This window comes from Cyclopterus lumpus, chromosome 2 (genome assembly GCF_009769545.1).
Source record: "Cyclopterus lumpus isolate fCycLum1 chromosome 2, fCycLum1.pri, whole genome shotgun sequence".
In the NCBI taxonomy this organism is placed as follows: domain Eukaryota; kingdom Metazoa; phylum Chordata; class Actinopteri; order Perciformes; family Cyclopteridae; genus Cyclopterus; species Cyclopterus lumpus.
Genome location: NC_046967.1, coordinates 1,843,615 through 1,856,805, shown reverse-complemented (window position 1 = coordinate 1,856,805; position 13,191 = coordinate 1,843,615). Strand labels below are relative to the sequence as shown.

General features: G+C 48.7%; 1 long non-coding RNA gene across 1 annotated transcript; it reads right to left on the bottom strand.

Moving 5' to 3' along the window:
* Positions 1-350: 350 nt before the first annotated feature.
* LOC117745285 lies at positions 351-2,448 on the bottom strand. The gene is made up of 2 exons (XR_004611223.1): positions 1,043-2,448; positions 351-632 (listed from the first exon to the last, which is right to left on the bottom strand). It is a non-coding gene; the product is annotated as an uncharacterized LOC117745285 (long non-coding RNA).
* Positions 2,449-13,191: the final 10,743 nt, after the last annotated feature.

Below are 13,191 nucleotides of genomic sequence, written 5' to 3'. Positions count from 1 at the left end.
TGGAGTTAAAGGACGAATAGGGTCACCAGAGGGTTGAGGGGTGTTGTCCAACCCTCCGAGGCAGGAGGGGGCAGTAGTGAATGTCGCTGCAGTTTAAAAAGAAAAGCAGCAGAAGAAGAAGAAAGAGGAAGCGGTTGGTCATTGCAGTAGATGAACGCAGACTGAGCCTCACAGGAGGATCCGAGGTAAAGGAGCCGCACCTGTCAACTCAATGTGGGCGGAGCCACAGAGACAGGCGGGCGAGGAGAGGTGTCAATCATATGAGAAATGGTGCAGAGCGAGTCTTTCACAAAAACTACTTTACTAAAATATGATCGTTATTGAAGCGATAACGCAGTCCGACAATTGAGAACGTCACATCCTGTTTTATTTTGAAAATCCTGAATCAAACACACATTTCAAATTTGAAACCTGCAGAATTACCCCCAAAACAAATCTGATGATTTCCCAGGTCGCAGCCACGAGTTCTAGATTTGAGATCCGGGCTCCTTTTGGTGGACTCTAGAAGAGAGCTCAGGTGGATCTGGATCAGGCCCAGCTGTGCCGGTCTCATCTCCACTGAGCTCCCCGTCAGCTCTTCACACCTCGGATCCGCCTCGGAGGTGCAGTTTTAATCCTTCCTGTGCCACATCCTGCATGTTAACAGAGGGGTTATTAACACAACAAACTTAAACGCCCTACATAAATAATATGTTCGCAGAAATGCAAACCGGCTCAGCTGACACTGTTTAGGCAGCGCCTCCAACATCTGTTTATGAGCACTTTGCCTAATGATATCATCCGATATCATTAACTGTGGCAGTGCGCGCCGCGGCAGCAGGTGCAGCTGTTTATGCCCCTACCCCCCCTCCCCCCAACACACACACACACACACACACTCACACACTCTTGAAGAGAAAAGACTTGCACAGTCTCCTCCACCACCAACCCGACCCCCCCCCCCCCCCCCCCCCCCTCCACCCCGCCAATCGCCAAACCGCTCATTAGGACAATTTTCCTCAACAAAAAAAAGCGTCCCCTATGATTTCAATCTGTATATCACCTGTAATTGTAGTTTTTAGCGAGAGCCTGATTCCATACATTTAGCCGGGAGTGAACGGCGTCCGCGGCCGCGAGCGCCTGAGCAACGCGGCCGCCAGCTGCAGAGAGCTGTTTTTAGATGGCAGCCGCTCTCTCCGAGGGCCTCGCCGGCCGCGTGCGTGGCGTTTTGTTTTCTCCGACTTGGATTTTTTCGCTCTGTTTAGATGCTGGAAATTAAAGAAAATTATTGAAATGGTTATTTTTTCTGGCAGGCTTCCTGTCTCTCCGCGACCGGAAAGGCCACGTTCGGGGGTTCTACCGCCGGGTTCTCCGCTGTAATTAGTCAGATGGTCCATTCGAATGTTGTGCGACACGGAGGCGATCTGTTGCATTAGCACCGGCGCCCGAGGCCAACGCGGCATTTACGGATCCAAAACAAACAATGTGGTAAAATGTTCATCATTTATGGTGCGGGGAAGGAACCGGAGAACCGTCAGCTGTCAGGTGCTCCAAGGGTTCGTCTTCTCCAGTGCTGCACGATGTGTTGGGGGTCTCGTTTGGCTCTGATGGTCCTCACGTGGAGGCATGTGTTATGAGAAGGCCCAAAAGATGCTAAACAAGGGATGATTGTTACTCTTTGATGAACCGTGCGTATCAACGTCCGTCTCCAGCGTTTCTCCTCCTCCTCCTCCTTGGCACCCGGAGGACGAGTTTTTATTTGCGGGCGAAGACCCCGACGCTGAACCCCCTCTGAGCGCTGAGGGCCCAGCAGGGAACACACACCGACCACACACACACACACACACACACTGAGGCCGTTTACATGAACACACACACACACACACACACACACTGAGGCCGTTTACATGAACACACACACACACACACACGAGATCAGATGTATCCCAACGTGAGAAAACACACACACACACACTCCTCCTCCTTCCAGCTGTTCTCTAAATGTTGATTACACGAGACACCGGGGGGAGCTGCCTCCTCCTCCTCCTCCTCAATCCGGTAGCCGGGCGGTTCCCCCACGAGGAGGCCCGAGCGAGACCGGCTGACCCGAGGTGCTCAGTGACCCGGGGTTGGGGGGTCCAGGGAGGGCCGCGGCCCCGGGGCCTCTTGGCTGGGCTCTTCCTCCCCCCCTTTCTCCTCCTCTTCCTTCCCTCAGCTCCACGAGCAGCACATCTCTGGACGGGGCGGAGACAGAAACGGCCCGGGGACAAACCGAGGCCGAGGAGCAGGAATCTAAATCACGAAGCTCCGCCTCTTGTCGAGACGCTCGGGTAACTTTGCGTCAAGTGAAACGGAGACGGGGGAATTAAAGGGGGAGATGATTCTGATCCGACGCGAACGCTTTTCAGCCGTTGGAGGCGTTCGTCCGGCAGGAGGAGGAGATGAAAGTGCACGAGGCGACATGTTGGCACGGAGATACTTTTTCTAAAGATAGTTTTTAGTCAAGTTCGTGTGTGTGTGTGTGTGTGTGTGTGTGTGTGCGTGAGTCACAGTCATCACATTTTATTCCAGATACTTCCACAATAACAAGTCAAAAAGAAAGAAAGAAAGGAGAAGTGAAACCTTGTTTTGAGACTGAATTAGCATCTCCGTTCATTGGGCATTCAGTTCCTGCATCAGCTGTCCGTCGCCTGCACTTCCTGCTGCTTAATGCACGCTCGCTGTGCGTGTGCACGACCTGTCTGAAGCCATTCCTGACGGCCTTGTTTAATTAGCCGCGTGTGCACGTGTGTGTGTGTGTGTGTGTGTGTGTACTTTTATACATATTCATCGGACTGCAGATTTTAAACCCGATTGATGTCGTAATTGATTCAGAAGGTTTTTTTTTTATAATTTTCTGCAAAAGCAGACGGAGAATTTCAATGACTTTGCAATTTGGGGAGGAGGAGGAGGGGGGGGGAGATCTGAGGGTGCTGCGCCTCCACCTGAGGACGGTGTGATGCCTATCGTTTTACAGGGATGTCAGCTGCTTTGTTGCTCCTCTTTCAGCGGTAAATTACACATTTAGGATTTATTAAGACAAGAAACGTGTTCAAATAGTGACTCTGAGGCCTCCGTGGAGGAGCGCTCATTACTCCGTAGCCTCGGGCCGTGTTCACCGTCTCAAACGCATCCTTTTCCTTTTTTTCCTTTTCCTTCTCCCCTTTTTTCCTCTTCCCCTCCGTCGGTTTTCCCGTGATGTCACCGCGGCCTGTTCAAAGCGGTGATTCGGGCTCACAGCAGGTGCCGCCGCCCCGATTGTCTGTTGAATTATTAAAGTGTTGGGGGGGTGGGGGTGGGGGGGGACACACACATTACAGCCCGTTAGATTAAAAACACGACTGCTTTTTTGACGCGGCGCATATTTCCTTCTCTGCCCTACAAAGACGACGGCGGCCCTTTCTTGTTGCTTCTTTTTTGTTTTATTCATCGCGGTTTTCTTTTCTTTTTTTGGGTGGGGGGGAGGGGGGGGGGTCTTTTAGTATGCATGGAAATATTAAAGAGCCATTTGTTCCCTTTCAGTGTTGTGGGCACACAAGCTATCGTGATCTTTTTGATTCCCCCTCTCGTCGAGCCGAGGTCATGTATGCTCCTTGTAGCCAGCCGCTCCTCTTTGTGAGCCCCCCATCGCCCGCCGCCCCCCCATCGCCGCCCCAATCTCCCCGAGCGTTCGTGGAGTCGATAAATAAACCATGCGGCGGACACAAAGTTAAACCTCGTCCCTCCTCAGAAGTCCACACTTTGTTGGGCGGCGATTGGTCATTACTTCGTCATCAAAGTCCAGGCGGTTGTTTTAGCTCGATGCTAAAAGACGTAACCTATGAATTCTTTATCTGGTATTTCTTCTTCTTTCCCTTCTTTTTCTGTGGAAAGTCTGAGTGGCAGAAGAAAAGAAATGCACACGCGAGGAGATCTGCAGGAAGTTGAGATGTGTGTGTGTGTGTGAGCGCTTTGAGAGTCATTTAAAAGTGTGTGAGAAGTAAAATAATATATGCATTGTGTGTTATCTTTTATTAGGATTTTAAATCTGATCCATCTACAGTATTTCTACACACTAAAAAAAGGATTTTTTATTAAAAATGTTCTTGACGACCCAAAACAAAATCTCCTGCGACCCTCCGGTGGGTCCCGACCCAGTCTTTGGGTACAGCTGCTTCAAGGTGTCGTAGCGAGCGGCATGGAAACACCTCCAGTGAAGAAGAAAAAACAGGTTTCGCCTCCAGCCAATCACCGCGAGCGTTTCTGGATTCAAGGCGATGTGATTGGCCCACTTCACATACGTGGAACTTCAAATTAAAACAAATTTCTTAAATATTCAAGCGCTTGAGTTGGAAAAGTAGAGTCAAGACACACATGCCCTCCTCCTCCTCCCCTCCTCCTCTTCCTCCTCCTCCCCTCCTCCATTCTTCTCTGTGGGTTCTGTACATGCCAACAAATCCTAATTGCGCCCCACACTCTTCTCTTCACATCGATGCTGCGCGATCCGTGCCACCAAATTCCTTGTGTGCTAATTAGGCACGCAACCACGGTGGATACACTCCTGACAGGTGCTGCTGGCCTGCCGAGGTCACACACACACACACACACACACACACACACACAGGGCGAGAGACAGACACAGAGAACGAGAGACGCTCGCGCTCACGGCATTAAAAATAAATGGAGAGAGGAAAATAACGAGAGAGGCAAGACGTGTTAATTTCTTTCTTCCATCTGTTATTACGTAAGCGCTGCCAACGACTACGCGTCTCTGGAAGAACGGCGAGGAGAGGAGGAGAGGAGGAGGGCGAGGAGAGGAGGACGAGAGGAGGAGAGGAGGACGAGCTGCAGGAAGCAACGTCCTCCTGCGCGGAAGGAGAACTCCTCCGGGAGGAGCGTTTATCCGATTGATCGAGCAAAAGACCCAAAAAAAAGCGCACTCGAAGAATAATTTGAAGGTTTCGCTTCCAAAAAATCGTTTTGAGCGCATTAACCTGGTGTTCCACGCTCGAAATGTGGCAGCAAAAGAAACATTCAAACAACGAGCCGTCTAAAAGCGAAGGCCTCCAGAGAGCTGGCGTCTCGCTCTCGCCTGCAAACAAGTTTGTGAATTTTAGAAATGCTTCGAAGATACAGATTGTAGATCGATTCCACTCTCGCGTCCGTAAACACAGGCTACGGCGGGTTAGCTTAGCATAAATGCTAAGGTCACGCGATGTGACCAGGGATGTCTGCTGGAACAACAACCCGGCGACAGCGAAGACGTCCCTGTCATCCGCCCGTCCGAGGGAACAATGGGACGAGCCGGAAAACAAAGAGAGTTCCGCGGAGTGACGAGCAGGGTGGGGGGGTGTTGGAGGTAGGGGGGGGGGGGCTGCTGGATCTTTCCTGAGGCCCCGAGACGCGTTGACGTGCTGAGGCGGCGTTTGTTTTCTTGAACGCTGTCTTTTGTTGCTTTTGGGGTGTTTTTTTTCTGGACGGACCGACACCAGGAGATTCTTTCCCAGGGCGGAGGGTCCGAGGGTCGGCCAGAACACACACACACACACACACACACACACACACGTTTCAACACTCCTACGGCGACGTGTGTGTTTAGGGCTGCAGCTCCAACCCGGCTGTGTGTGGGAACACATTATAATTGTTTGTTCAATTATTTTTTTTCTCGTACGCCGCACCTGCACTCTGCCAAGTGAACTCCGGACACCGAGGCGCAATTAAAGCCCCTCGGAGCGGCGGCGCCGGGGGGGGGGGCTGATAAATACCTTTTTAGTGCTCAAGGTAACAAGCGGAGGGTGACAGTGAGGAGGCTCGCAGGGAGCAATTTCCTGTGTGTTTGTCTGGTGATTTGACCTCTCGCTCCGCGGCTTATTACCGCGTCCGTCTAATCGAGGGCCCATTACGGACGCTCGGCAGGCTGCAAGGTGCCACATGTGGGCGGAGGGATAAAGGAGGCGGCTCGTTGCTCTGGCCGGTGTCGGCGCTCTCGGTTTTTACAGGATAAGTAGCTCGGTGTTTGTAAATGGTGCGTTGTGACCTTTTTAATGAGAGCTGGAGCAACGAGAAGAGGTGTGGAGTCCTTTCAGAGGGAGATTAAAGCTTCTTCCTTCTCCGGCTGCAACTAGAGAGGACTTTTAATGTCAATAATCTGTTTATATTCTTGATTAATCGATTATATAACCGCCTTTTTATCATCTGTAATCAGAACTACCGATTTACTGCTTTATATTGCATTATAAATAGATCACGTTGGCTTTTAGATGGTTGATCTGACTAAATAAGCACTTCATTCTTGTATTTTTTTAGTTTTTTGACTTCCTTTTTATAATCTCGTGATCAATCCCTTCCAGCCTCCTTCGCCGTCTTTTGGGAACGCCGGTTCACGTTCACGCCGTCTTCTCCGGGCTCATTCTGCACGGAGACGTCCGGTCAGGGTGCTGCGACCGGCCGGGCCGTCAGCCACACGGCCATCGCCGCGTCAGCCCTGCATACCTCCCTCCTCGCCCGCGGCCCCCGCATGCATTATTCACAGCCACATTAAAATACCAGGGCCCAGAGTGAGAGTTGCATGTGAAGGCAGCTGAATCGGGGCGGTGCCGTCACAACAGCTGAAAGTGTCTGTCACAGAGTTATAACTTTCTCTTTTTTTTTTGCCTTTCCCATAGTTCCCCGGCAGTGCAGCTGCCTAAATGAGAGGGATTAAGTTAACTCCCTGCTTAGAGGAAGAGCAGGCCCTGGATTAGGGCACTGGGCATGGACACAGAGAGCATTCAAGCAAGAGCCACCAGCTTTTTAAAGAAGAGACGCGGGGGAGCGAGGAGGCAGCGGTGCAGGGCCCCTCGCCGGGGCCCGGCGGCCGCGTTGCTCCAACAAATACGTCGACATGTGTAGCGTGTGTCGGAGCGGAGAGGGGGAACACTGGCCGACACGCCGACAACCACTCCTCCTCCTCCTCCTCCTCCTCCTCCTCCTCCTCCTCCTCCTCCTCCTCCTCTTCCCTCTTCTTCTTTGTACTTTGCATCTCCATCATAACCTGAGACGGTCTCTTCTAGAAACACAACCAATACTCCAGGTTATGGAAATAAATGCGCCGTGCAGACTCAGATGTTGTTTATACTTTAAACTTCCTCTGCAGGCTTTTTCATCACCGATCCTCTACGTCTTTATTAGCAGGTTAGGGTTTACGGGTCATTGAATGCATCACGGCTTCACGTGTTATGTTTTGTCTTTTGACAAATGCTCCAAAAAATTAAACTAGAACTGCTTCCTGAATTTTTTTTTTTCAGAATCAGGACATAAACATCTGATTATCTATCTTATTAGTGGAAGCTTTTCATGTTGCTGTTTAATAAAAAAGGTCAAAAGGTCACAGACCTTGTGCTAATTCAAATAAAATCTATTTCCACCTGATACGGTCATGATGCGAGCTGAATGTGTGCACACTGTGTTCTCTGGGAAGGAGTGGAGGGGAGAACAGGTGGCCAAACAGTGTGAGAAAAACAACAGACACCTGCTCGTGAAACCCAACCTGGTTCCTCCGTCACATTCCTGCCGAGTGGAGCCGAGACCATCCGCTCCAAGCCACGCCCCTAAATCACAGCATTCACGTCTCTCTAAATGCATTCTCCCCCCCCCCCCCGGGGTGACCTTTTCATTGATTTATCACAACCAGGAGCCGCACGCTGAAATATAAAAGCTGTCTCTGAACGCTGCAGATTTTCTGCTCCACGTAAAACAAAACATTAACTTTAGCGACGCATATTTTCCATCCAGATGACGTGAGCGAGTGGATATCCTCCTCAAACAAGCCGGCTGGAGCGACGCCATCGTTCGGAACGATCTTATTGGTCAGACACGCTAAAGAACGATGGGTTCGAGGTCTCTCCAGATGGATTTCCCCCCCCGAACAGATGCGAGCGTTCGTATTTCCCACTCCAATCCGTGCTTCTCGAGGCACCTTTTCTTATTTCCGTGTCACGATGTCGCTGATTTTAAAAAAGAAGGGAGGTTTCAGGCGCTCAAGGCGTCCATTGCCCTCCAGGACAAAGTCCATCAAGTTGAAGGAAAAGTCTGGTGCCAAAATGGACAAGTGGATGATTTTCACTTCACCAAAGAAAGCTGCCATGTGGATTCAGAGTCGGCGGCATCACGGGACGTTTGAGTAGATCATCTCCTCCTCCTCCTGTCGTCCTCTGGCTCCAGGGTGACGGGCCCCCTCGGTCAACGTCGGCTCCGTGACATCGAAGCGACCGCGACGCGGCGGCCGACCCGGCGATGACGGACGCCTTTTTGGTCTCGTGCAGTCAGGCCGGAGCGGCCGGCCCGGCGGACGAGCGTAATCGCTCCGACAGGTGACGCACATGTGGAAACCAGAAGATGACGGCGCATCACGTGACCTGCACCTCACGATCCTCTGAGGATGACATGCGAGGAGCCTTGAATACGCAGAGGGCTGCACATCGGAGCACTGAATGATAATCAAGGGTATTTAAAAAAGATGAAATACTTCAGCAGCACCGTGAATAACAAGAGAGGGCGGTTAAGGTGACATATAACAGTTTATTCTCAGATTTAAGACCGCATTACCCATCAGCCCCGCTGCTTCCTGTTTGTCTCCTTCATCCTTTAGTAATTAAATATTAATTTAGTGACTTTTTTAAGCGAGGTTTTGCTCTGAAAAACGAGCGACTTTTGTGTCGTAAAGCAGATTTACTCAAGAGACAAATGCCTTTTAATGGCATTGCTTATTGTAATTTTACTAATGTTTAATAGTTTAAAGATTTAGTTTGAACAAACAGCCTCGATACAAACTGCTGCAGCAAGATGGCTTTAAAAGTAAAAGTTACCTTTAATTTCTCTTTAAAAACTGAACGTTGAATGCAATCACAAAGTCCTCATGTAACGTATAATACATTTAAATATAGCAGATTATACCGATATCACACGTCTTTGTCTCTGCATACAGTATTATTATACTGTATGCAGAGACAAAGACGTGTGATATACACTTTTCATACACGATATCGGGACGTTTATTTGGGTTGAAATAGCTCGACGGGACATTTAAATACAATTAAAGTCCTTAAAGAGCCGAGAGAAGAGACAATAAATGAAGGAGGGGCGTCCACGTTATTGATGATTGAGTATTTCAGGTGGATTAAATTCATATAAAACATGTAAAAACAGACGTATTGTCTCTACTTTTGGGCATTAACCTCCTCAAAGCGTCCCGTCTCCCTGTGCACGCTCATCGCCGCTGACTTCTCCTCCGGACCCGAACGGCGCCGTCTGAAGCCGGCGATCTTCAGGGAAACTTCCGAAGGCCCAATTAGCACAAAGAAAAACTAATTTAGCCTCAAACGGCGTAAAAAGAGAACGAATCGGACACGTCGGTGGAGGTAGCAGATCATTAGCGACTGTTTTTCAAAGAGCTTTGTTTTGCGCTGTCAAAAAATCCCCTCGTTGTTTATTAGCTGCAATCTTTTGCCCCGCCGTCCGTCTCCGACACGTCTGAGCCGGCGGAGCTTGTGATCGCCGTCTCCAGAAGACCCTCAGGCCGGGGAGCATGGAGGCGGGGGCCGCCGCTATTAGTCAGAGCTTTTACGTGGTCGCTTTCCATCCGAGTGGTGGGGGGGGGGGGGGGGGGGTTAATGTACTCTCAGCCGTCTTCCTCCCCGCTTGAGTGTTCCCTGTTTGGCTGCTGTCACCGAGGAGAGGCACACGAGCTCTCGGCCCGTATCTCCTCTCACGCCGTGCGCTCGCTCTCCGGGGCCGAAGGGATTCTCGGGCGCTCCGTCTTTATCTGCTGGTAAATGTTGACAGACCGCTGAACCCTGATGTCGGGCCGTGACAGGCTCAGCTGTTTGTTTTCTCTCGCCCGGCACTCTGCAAAGGGGCCTCTGGTGTGGTGGTTAGCCATCACGGCTGCTCGGCTCCTCCAACGCTCCGGGTCTCGGGCTCGCACACCGTTAGGGAGAATGGCTGAAGGGGTTCTGGTGCTTCTGCAGCGTTCACATTAATGAGGGCGTTGTCAGCACGTCGGGAGCCGATGGGGGGTGACGAGCGAGACACCCCCCCCCCCCCCCCCCGAAAAAACATCCACTTCGGCGGACTTCCACTTTTTAAGTTTTCAGATGGTTTTCCCGTTGCACCACCTGACGGGTCCAGGACCGGCAGGAAGTCCACCGGCTCCATCTGAGGGGCGGAAACGCTGTCGGTCGATTGTGATATCGAGTGTTTGTTGTTTAGGGTGCGCTGGAAACTTTTTCTTTCATGTTCTCTTCAATAAGTGGAGGATCGAGGTCCTTTTTTGGGGGGTTTTCTACATTATTCCTCAGAATATTACACCCTTTCAGAAGGGCAAGGTGATTCTTTATTGTATTAGTATTCGCGGCATCCCCTGGCTCCATAATATGCATATTCTTTAACTCTATACGTTGGAGACTGCGCGTCTCTTTCTCCCCTCTCCATGTTTCTTATGTTTCCCCCGCATCCTCCCGACTTCCTGTGGGAACGGCGTTCGTTGAGCGCTCCACGTCTGCACAAGCCGCCGATGCTTCAGCCCACAAAGACACAAAGACACAAAGACACAAAGGTGAGGACACACAATGAGGTTCTGCGCCGCTTCGCTGGGGTCTGGACCCGCCGGGGGGCCCCGACGCCGGCAGGAGAAACAATGGAGGCCTGGGAGGGATGTCCCGGAGCAGATTAAACGGTGTCACCGGGGTTTCCTTTGAATGAAGATGGAGACGTGGCGCTCACCTTCTGCATTGTAGCTGCGTGGCGTTAACTCGGCCTCCGGGGACGCGGGACGGAAGATTGGATTTCAAACCATTTAAATGTGTCCTCGTGTGTGTGTCCGTCCCTGAGGACGTGCCCTTGAGCAAGACCCCGCATGCTTGGAAAGAGGAGCATTAAACAACCACTTCAAGTGAATGTGACCAGGAATAGACATTTAGATCACAATTTAAGAATGTCAAAATGCTGCAAAGCTAGAAAACTGTGACCATTTTAATAAAGTTTAAATCATAATTAAACCGCGCCGACCCCCACGGCGTGCGTCACATATCAGTGACGTCATCTCTCGAGTCCAAATCGTTTCGAGCCACATTCGTACGTGACGTGTTGGAATGAATCCAGGCTCCCTTTGCATCAACAAAATAAAGCTTATTTGACTTCACATGCACACGCGTGCAGAAAGATTCTCAGGCCCTGATGCACGAAAGCAGCTGCTTTTTGATTATTAAAAGGTGCACCATGGTGTCGACACACTGCCCATCAACAAACACCATCTGTGTCCACCTGCAGTAGCATCCAAAGCCGTGTGTTATTTTACTGTCTCCTGATTGGCCTCTTTCCTTCGAGGCGCTCCGCGTCCTCACTTCCTGTTGGCGGTGGGATGCAGAGTTAAATGTGATGACCCCTGACCTCTCGGGGGCATCCAGGTCTTCAGATGAAACTGAAGCTGAGCTCGTCGTCGTTTCCTCTGCTCGTCCTCTCCACTTGTTTTTCTCTCTCTCTCTCTCTCTTCATCTCGGGGAATTCGCTTCACTTTAATTGTTTGACAGTCTCTTCCTGCCTTCACGCCACGGCCTGCAGAAGGTACCGAGGATTTCTTTCCTGCTTTTTTTTCTTTTAGAGGCATTAATAACATCCCGCTCGACCGATTCCCCCGGGCGCGACCTCATTATGGGATATAGGCAGAAGGAATAAACTGCCTGGCAGCTTCTTCCCCTCCTTTTCTCTTCTCTCTCAGAGAAATGAGGAGTTGGTGTCTAAGCGCCTGCTTATGAAACAATAACTAAAACACATGTCCAGGCTGTTTTCTGCTCCCGTGACAGGAAGTGACTGCCGGCTGCTGTTGACGGCGGTCTGCACTGGGTGGCAGCACTGTGGGTGAGATCAGTTCAACAGGGAGATGGAAAACCATTTCAAGAAGATATCTGGATTTCAGCTCATGGAAACACTTCATTTACCCTATTTAGCATTCATACGCATTGTGAAAACACTTAATAAATGCTTTATAACACACGTGTACCTACTTAAATAGTTGTGATATTTTAAGTGTTATTATATTTGTCTACAGTTATACATTTTTTTAGATTATCTTTTACAGCATACACACACATGAAAACTATATATATATATATATATATATATATATATATATATATATATATAAAGAATAGTCAAATTAGTCAAATTAAATAAATGATGTTCTGAATATTATTATATATATTATGTATATATAATATTATTATATTAAATATATATATATATATATATTTTATATATAGAATATGTTATATATAGAATATAATATATATTAAATATTATTTATATAAAATATAATATATATATATATATTTAATATAATAATATTATATATATAATATATATTATTATATTATGTATATATAATATAATTATATTAAATATATATATATACTATTTTATATATATATATACTATTTTATATATAGAATATATATAATATATATATATATGTTGTGTCAAAATAGTGTTTGAAACTACTAGACTTTTACTTTGAAGGTCTTAGCTGAATAGATAGCTCAAGTTCAAAACCTCTCTTTAATTCAATCTTCATCAAGTCATCTGAGGGTCGAGCAGCATCAGTATGTTCATCTCGTCTTCTTCTTCTTCTTCTGCTGCTGCTGGACTCCCGGCAGCCGGGGGTCAGGTGCCTTGCTCCAGGGCAGCCGGGCAGCAGGAGGTCGAGCCGGAGAGTCCGTCCTCGTTGACACGGAGCGGGGGATGAGCGGGTTTGAACACCACAGGGCCGGAGCCGGGCTCTGAAGTTCTCAAGTGGAGTATTCAAACTTCAGACTTTTCAAAGGTTCAACACTTTGAAATTAAAAGCACTTTATTAAACGATCAGATTTCATCAGAGTGATGAAGTCAGATTAACGGTTTGAATACGAGAAACTCAAACAAACACCTCAGATGATCAGTTTATGAACATTTAAGATGCAGCTTTGTTAAATATTGACGGGAGGGGACGTTTAGACCTTTTACAAAGTGAATACAATGTTATTTCTCATAATTTATGAATGGAGTTCTGCATTTCAACTAAATGTGACCCAATAAACGATAAAACATCGTCAAAAAGAAGAATTTAAACAGAACGACGCCTTTTGAATGTAGTCCTTTTTAAGGCTCATGTTTCCAGCTGAC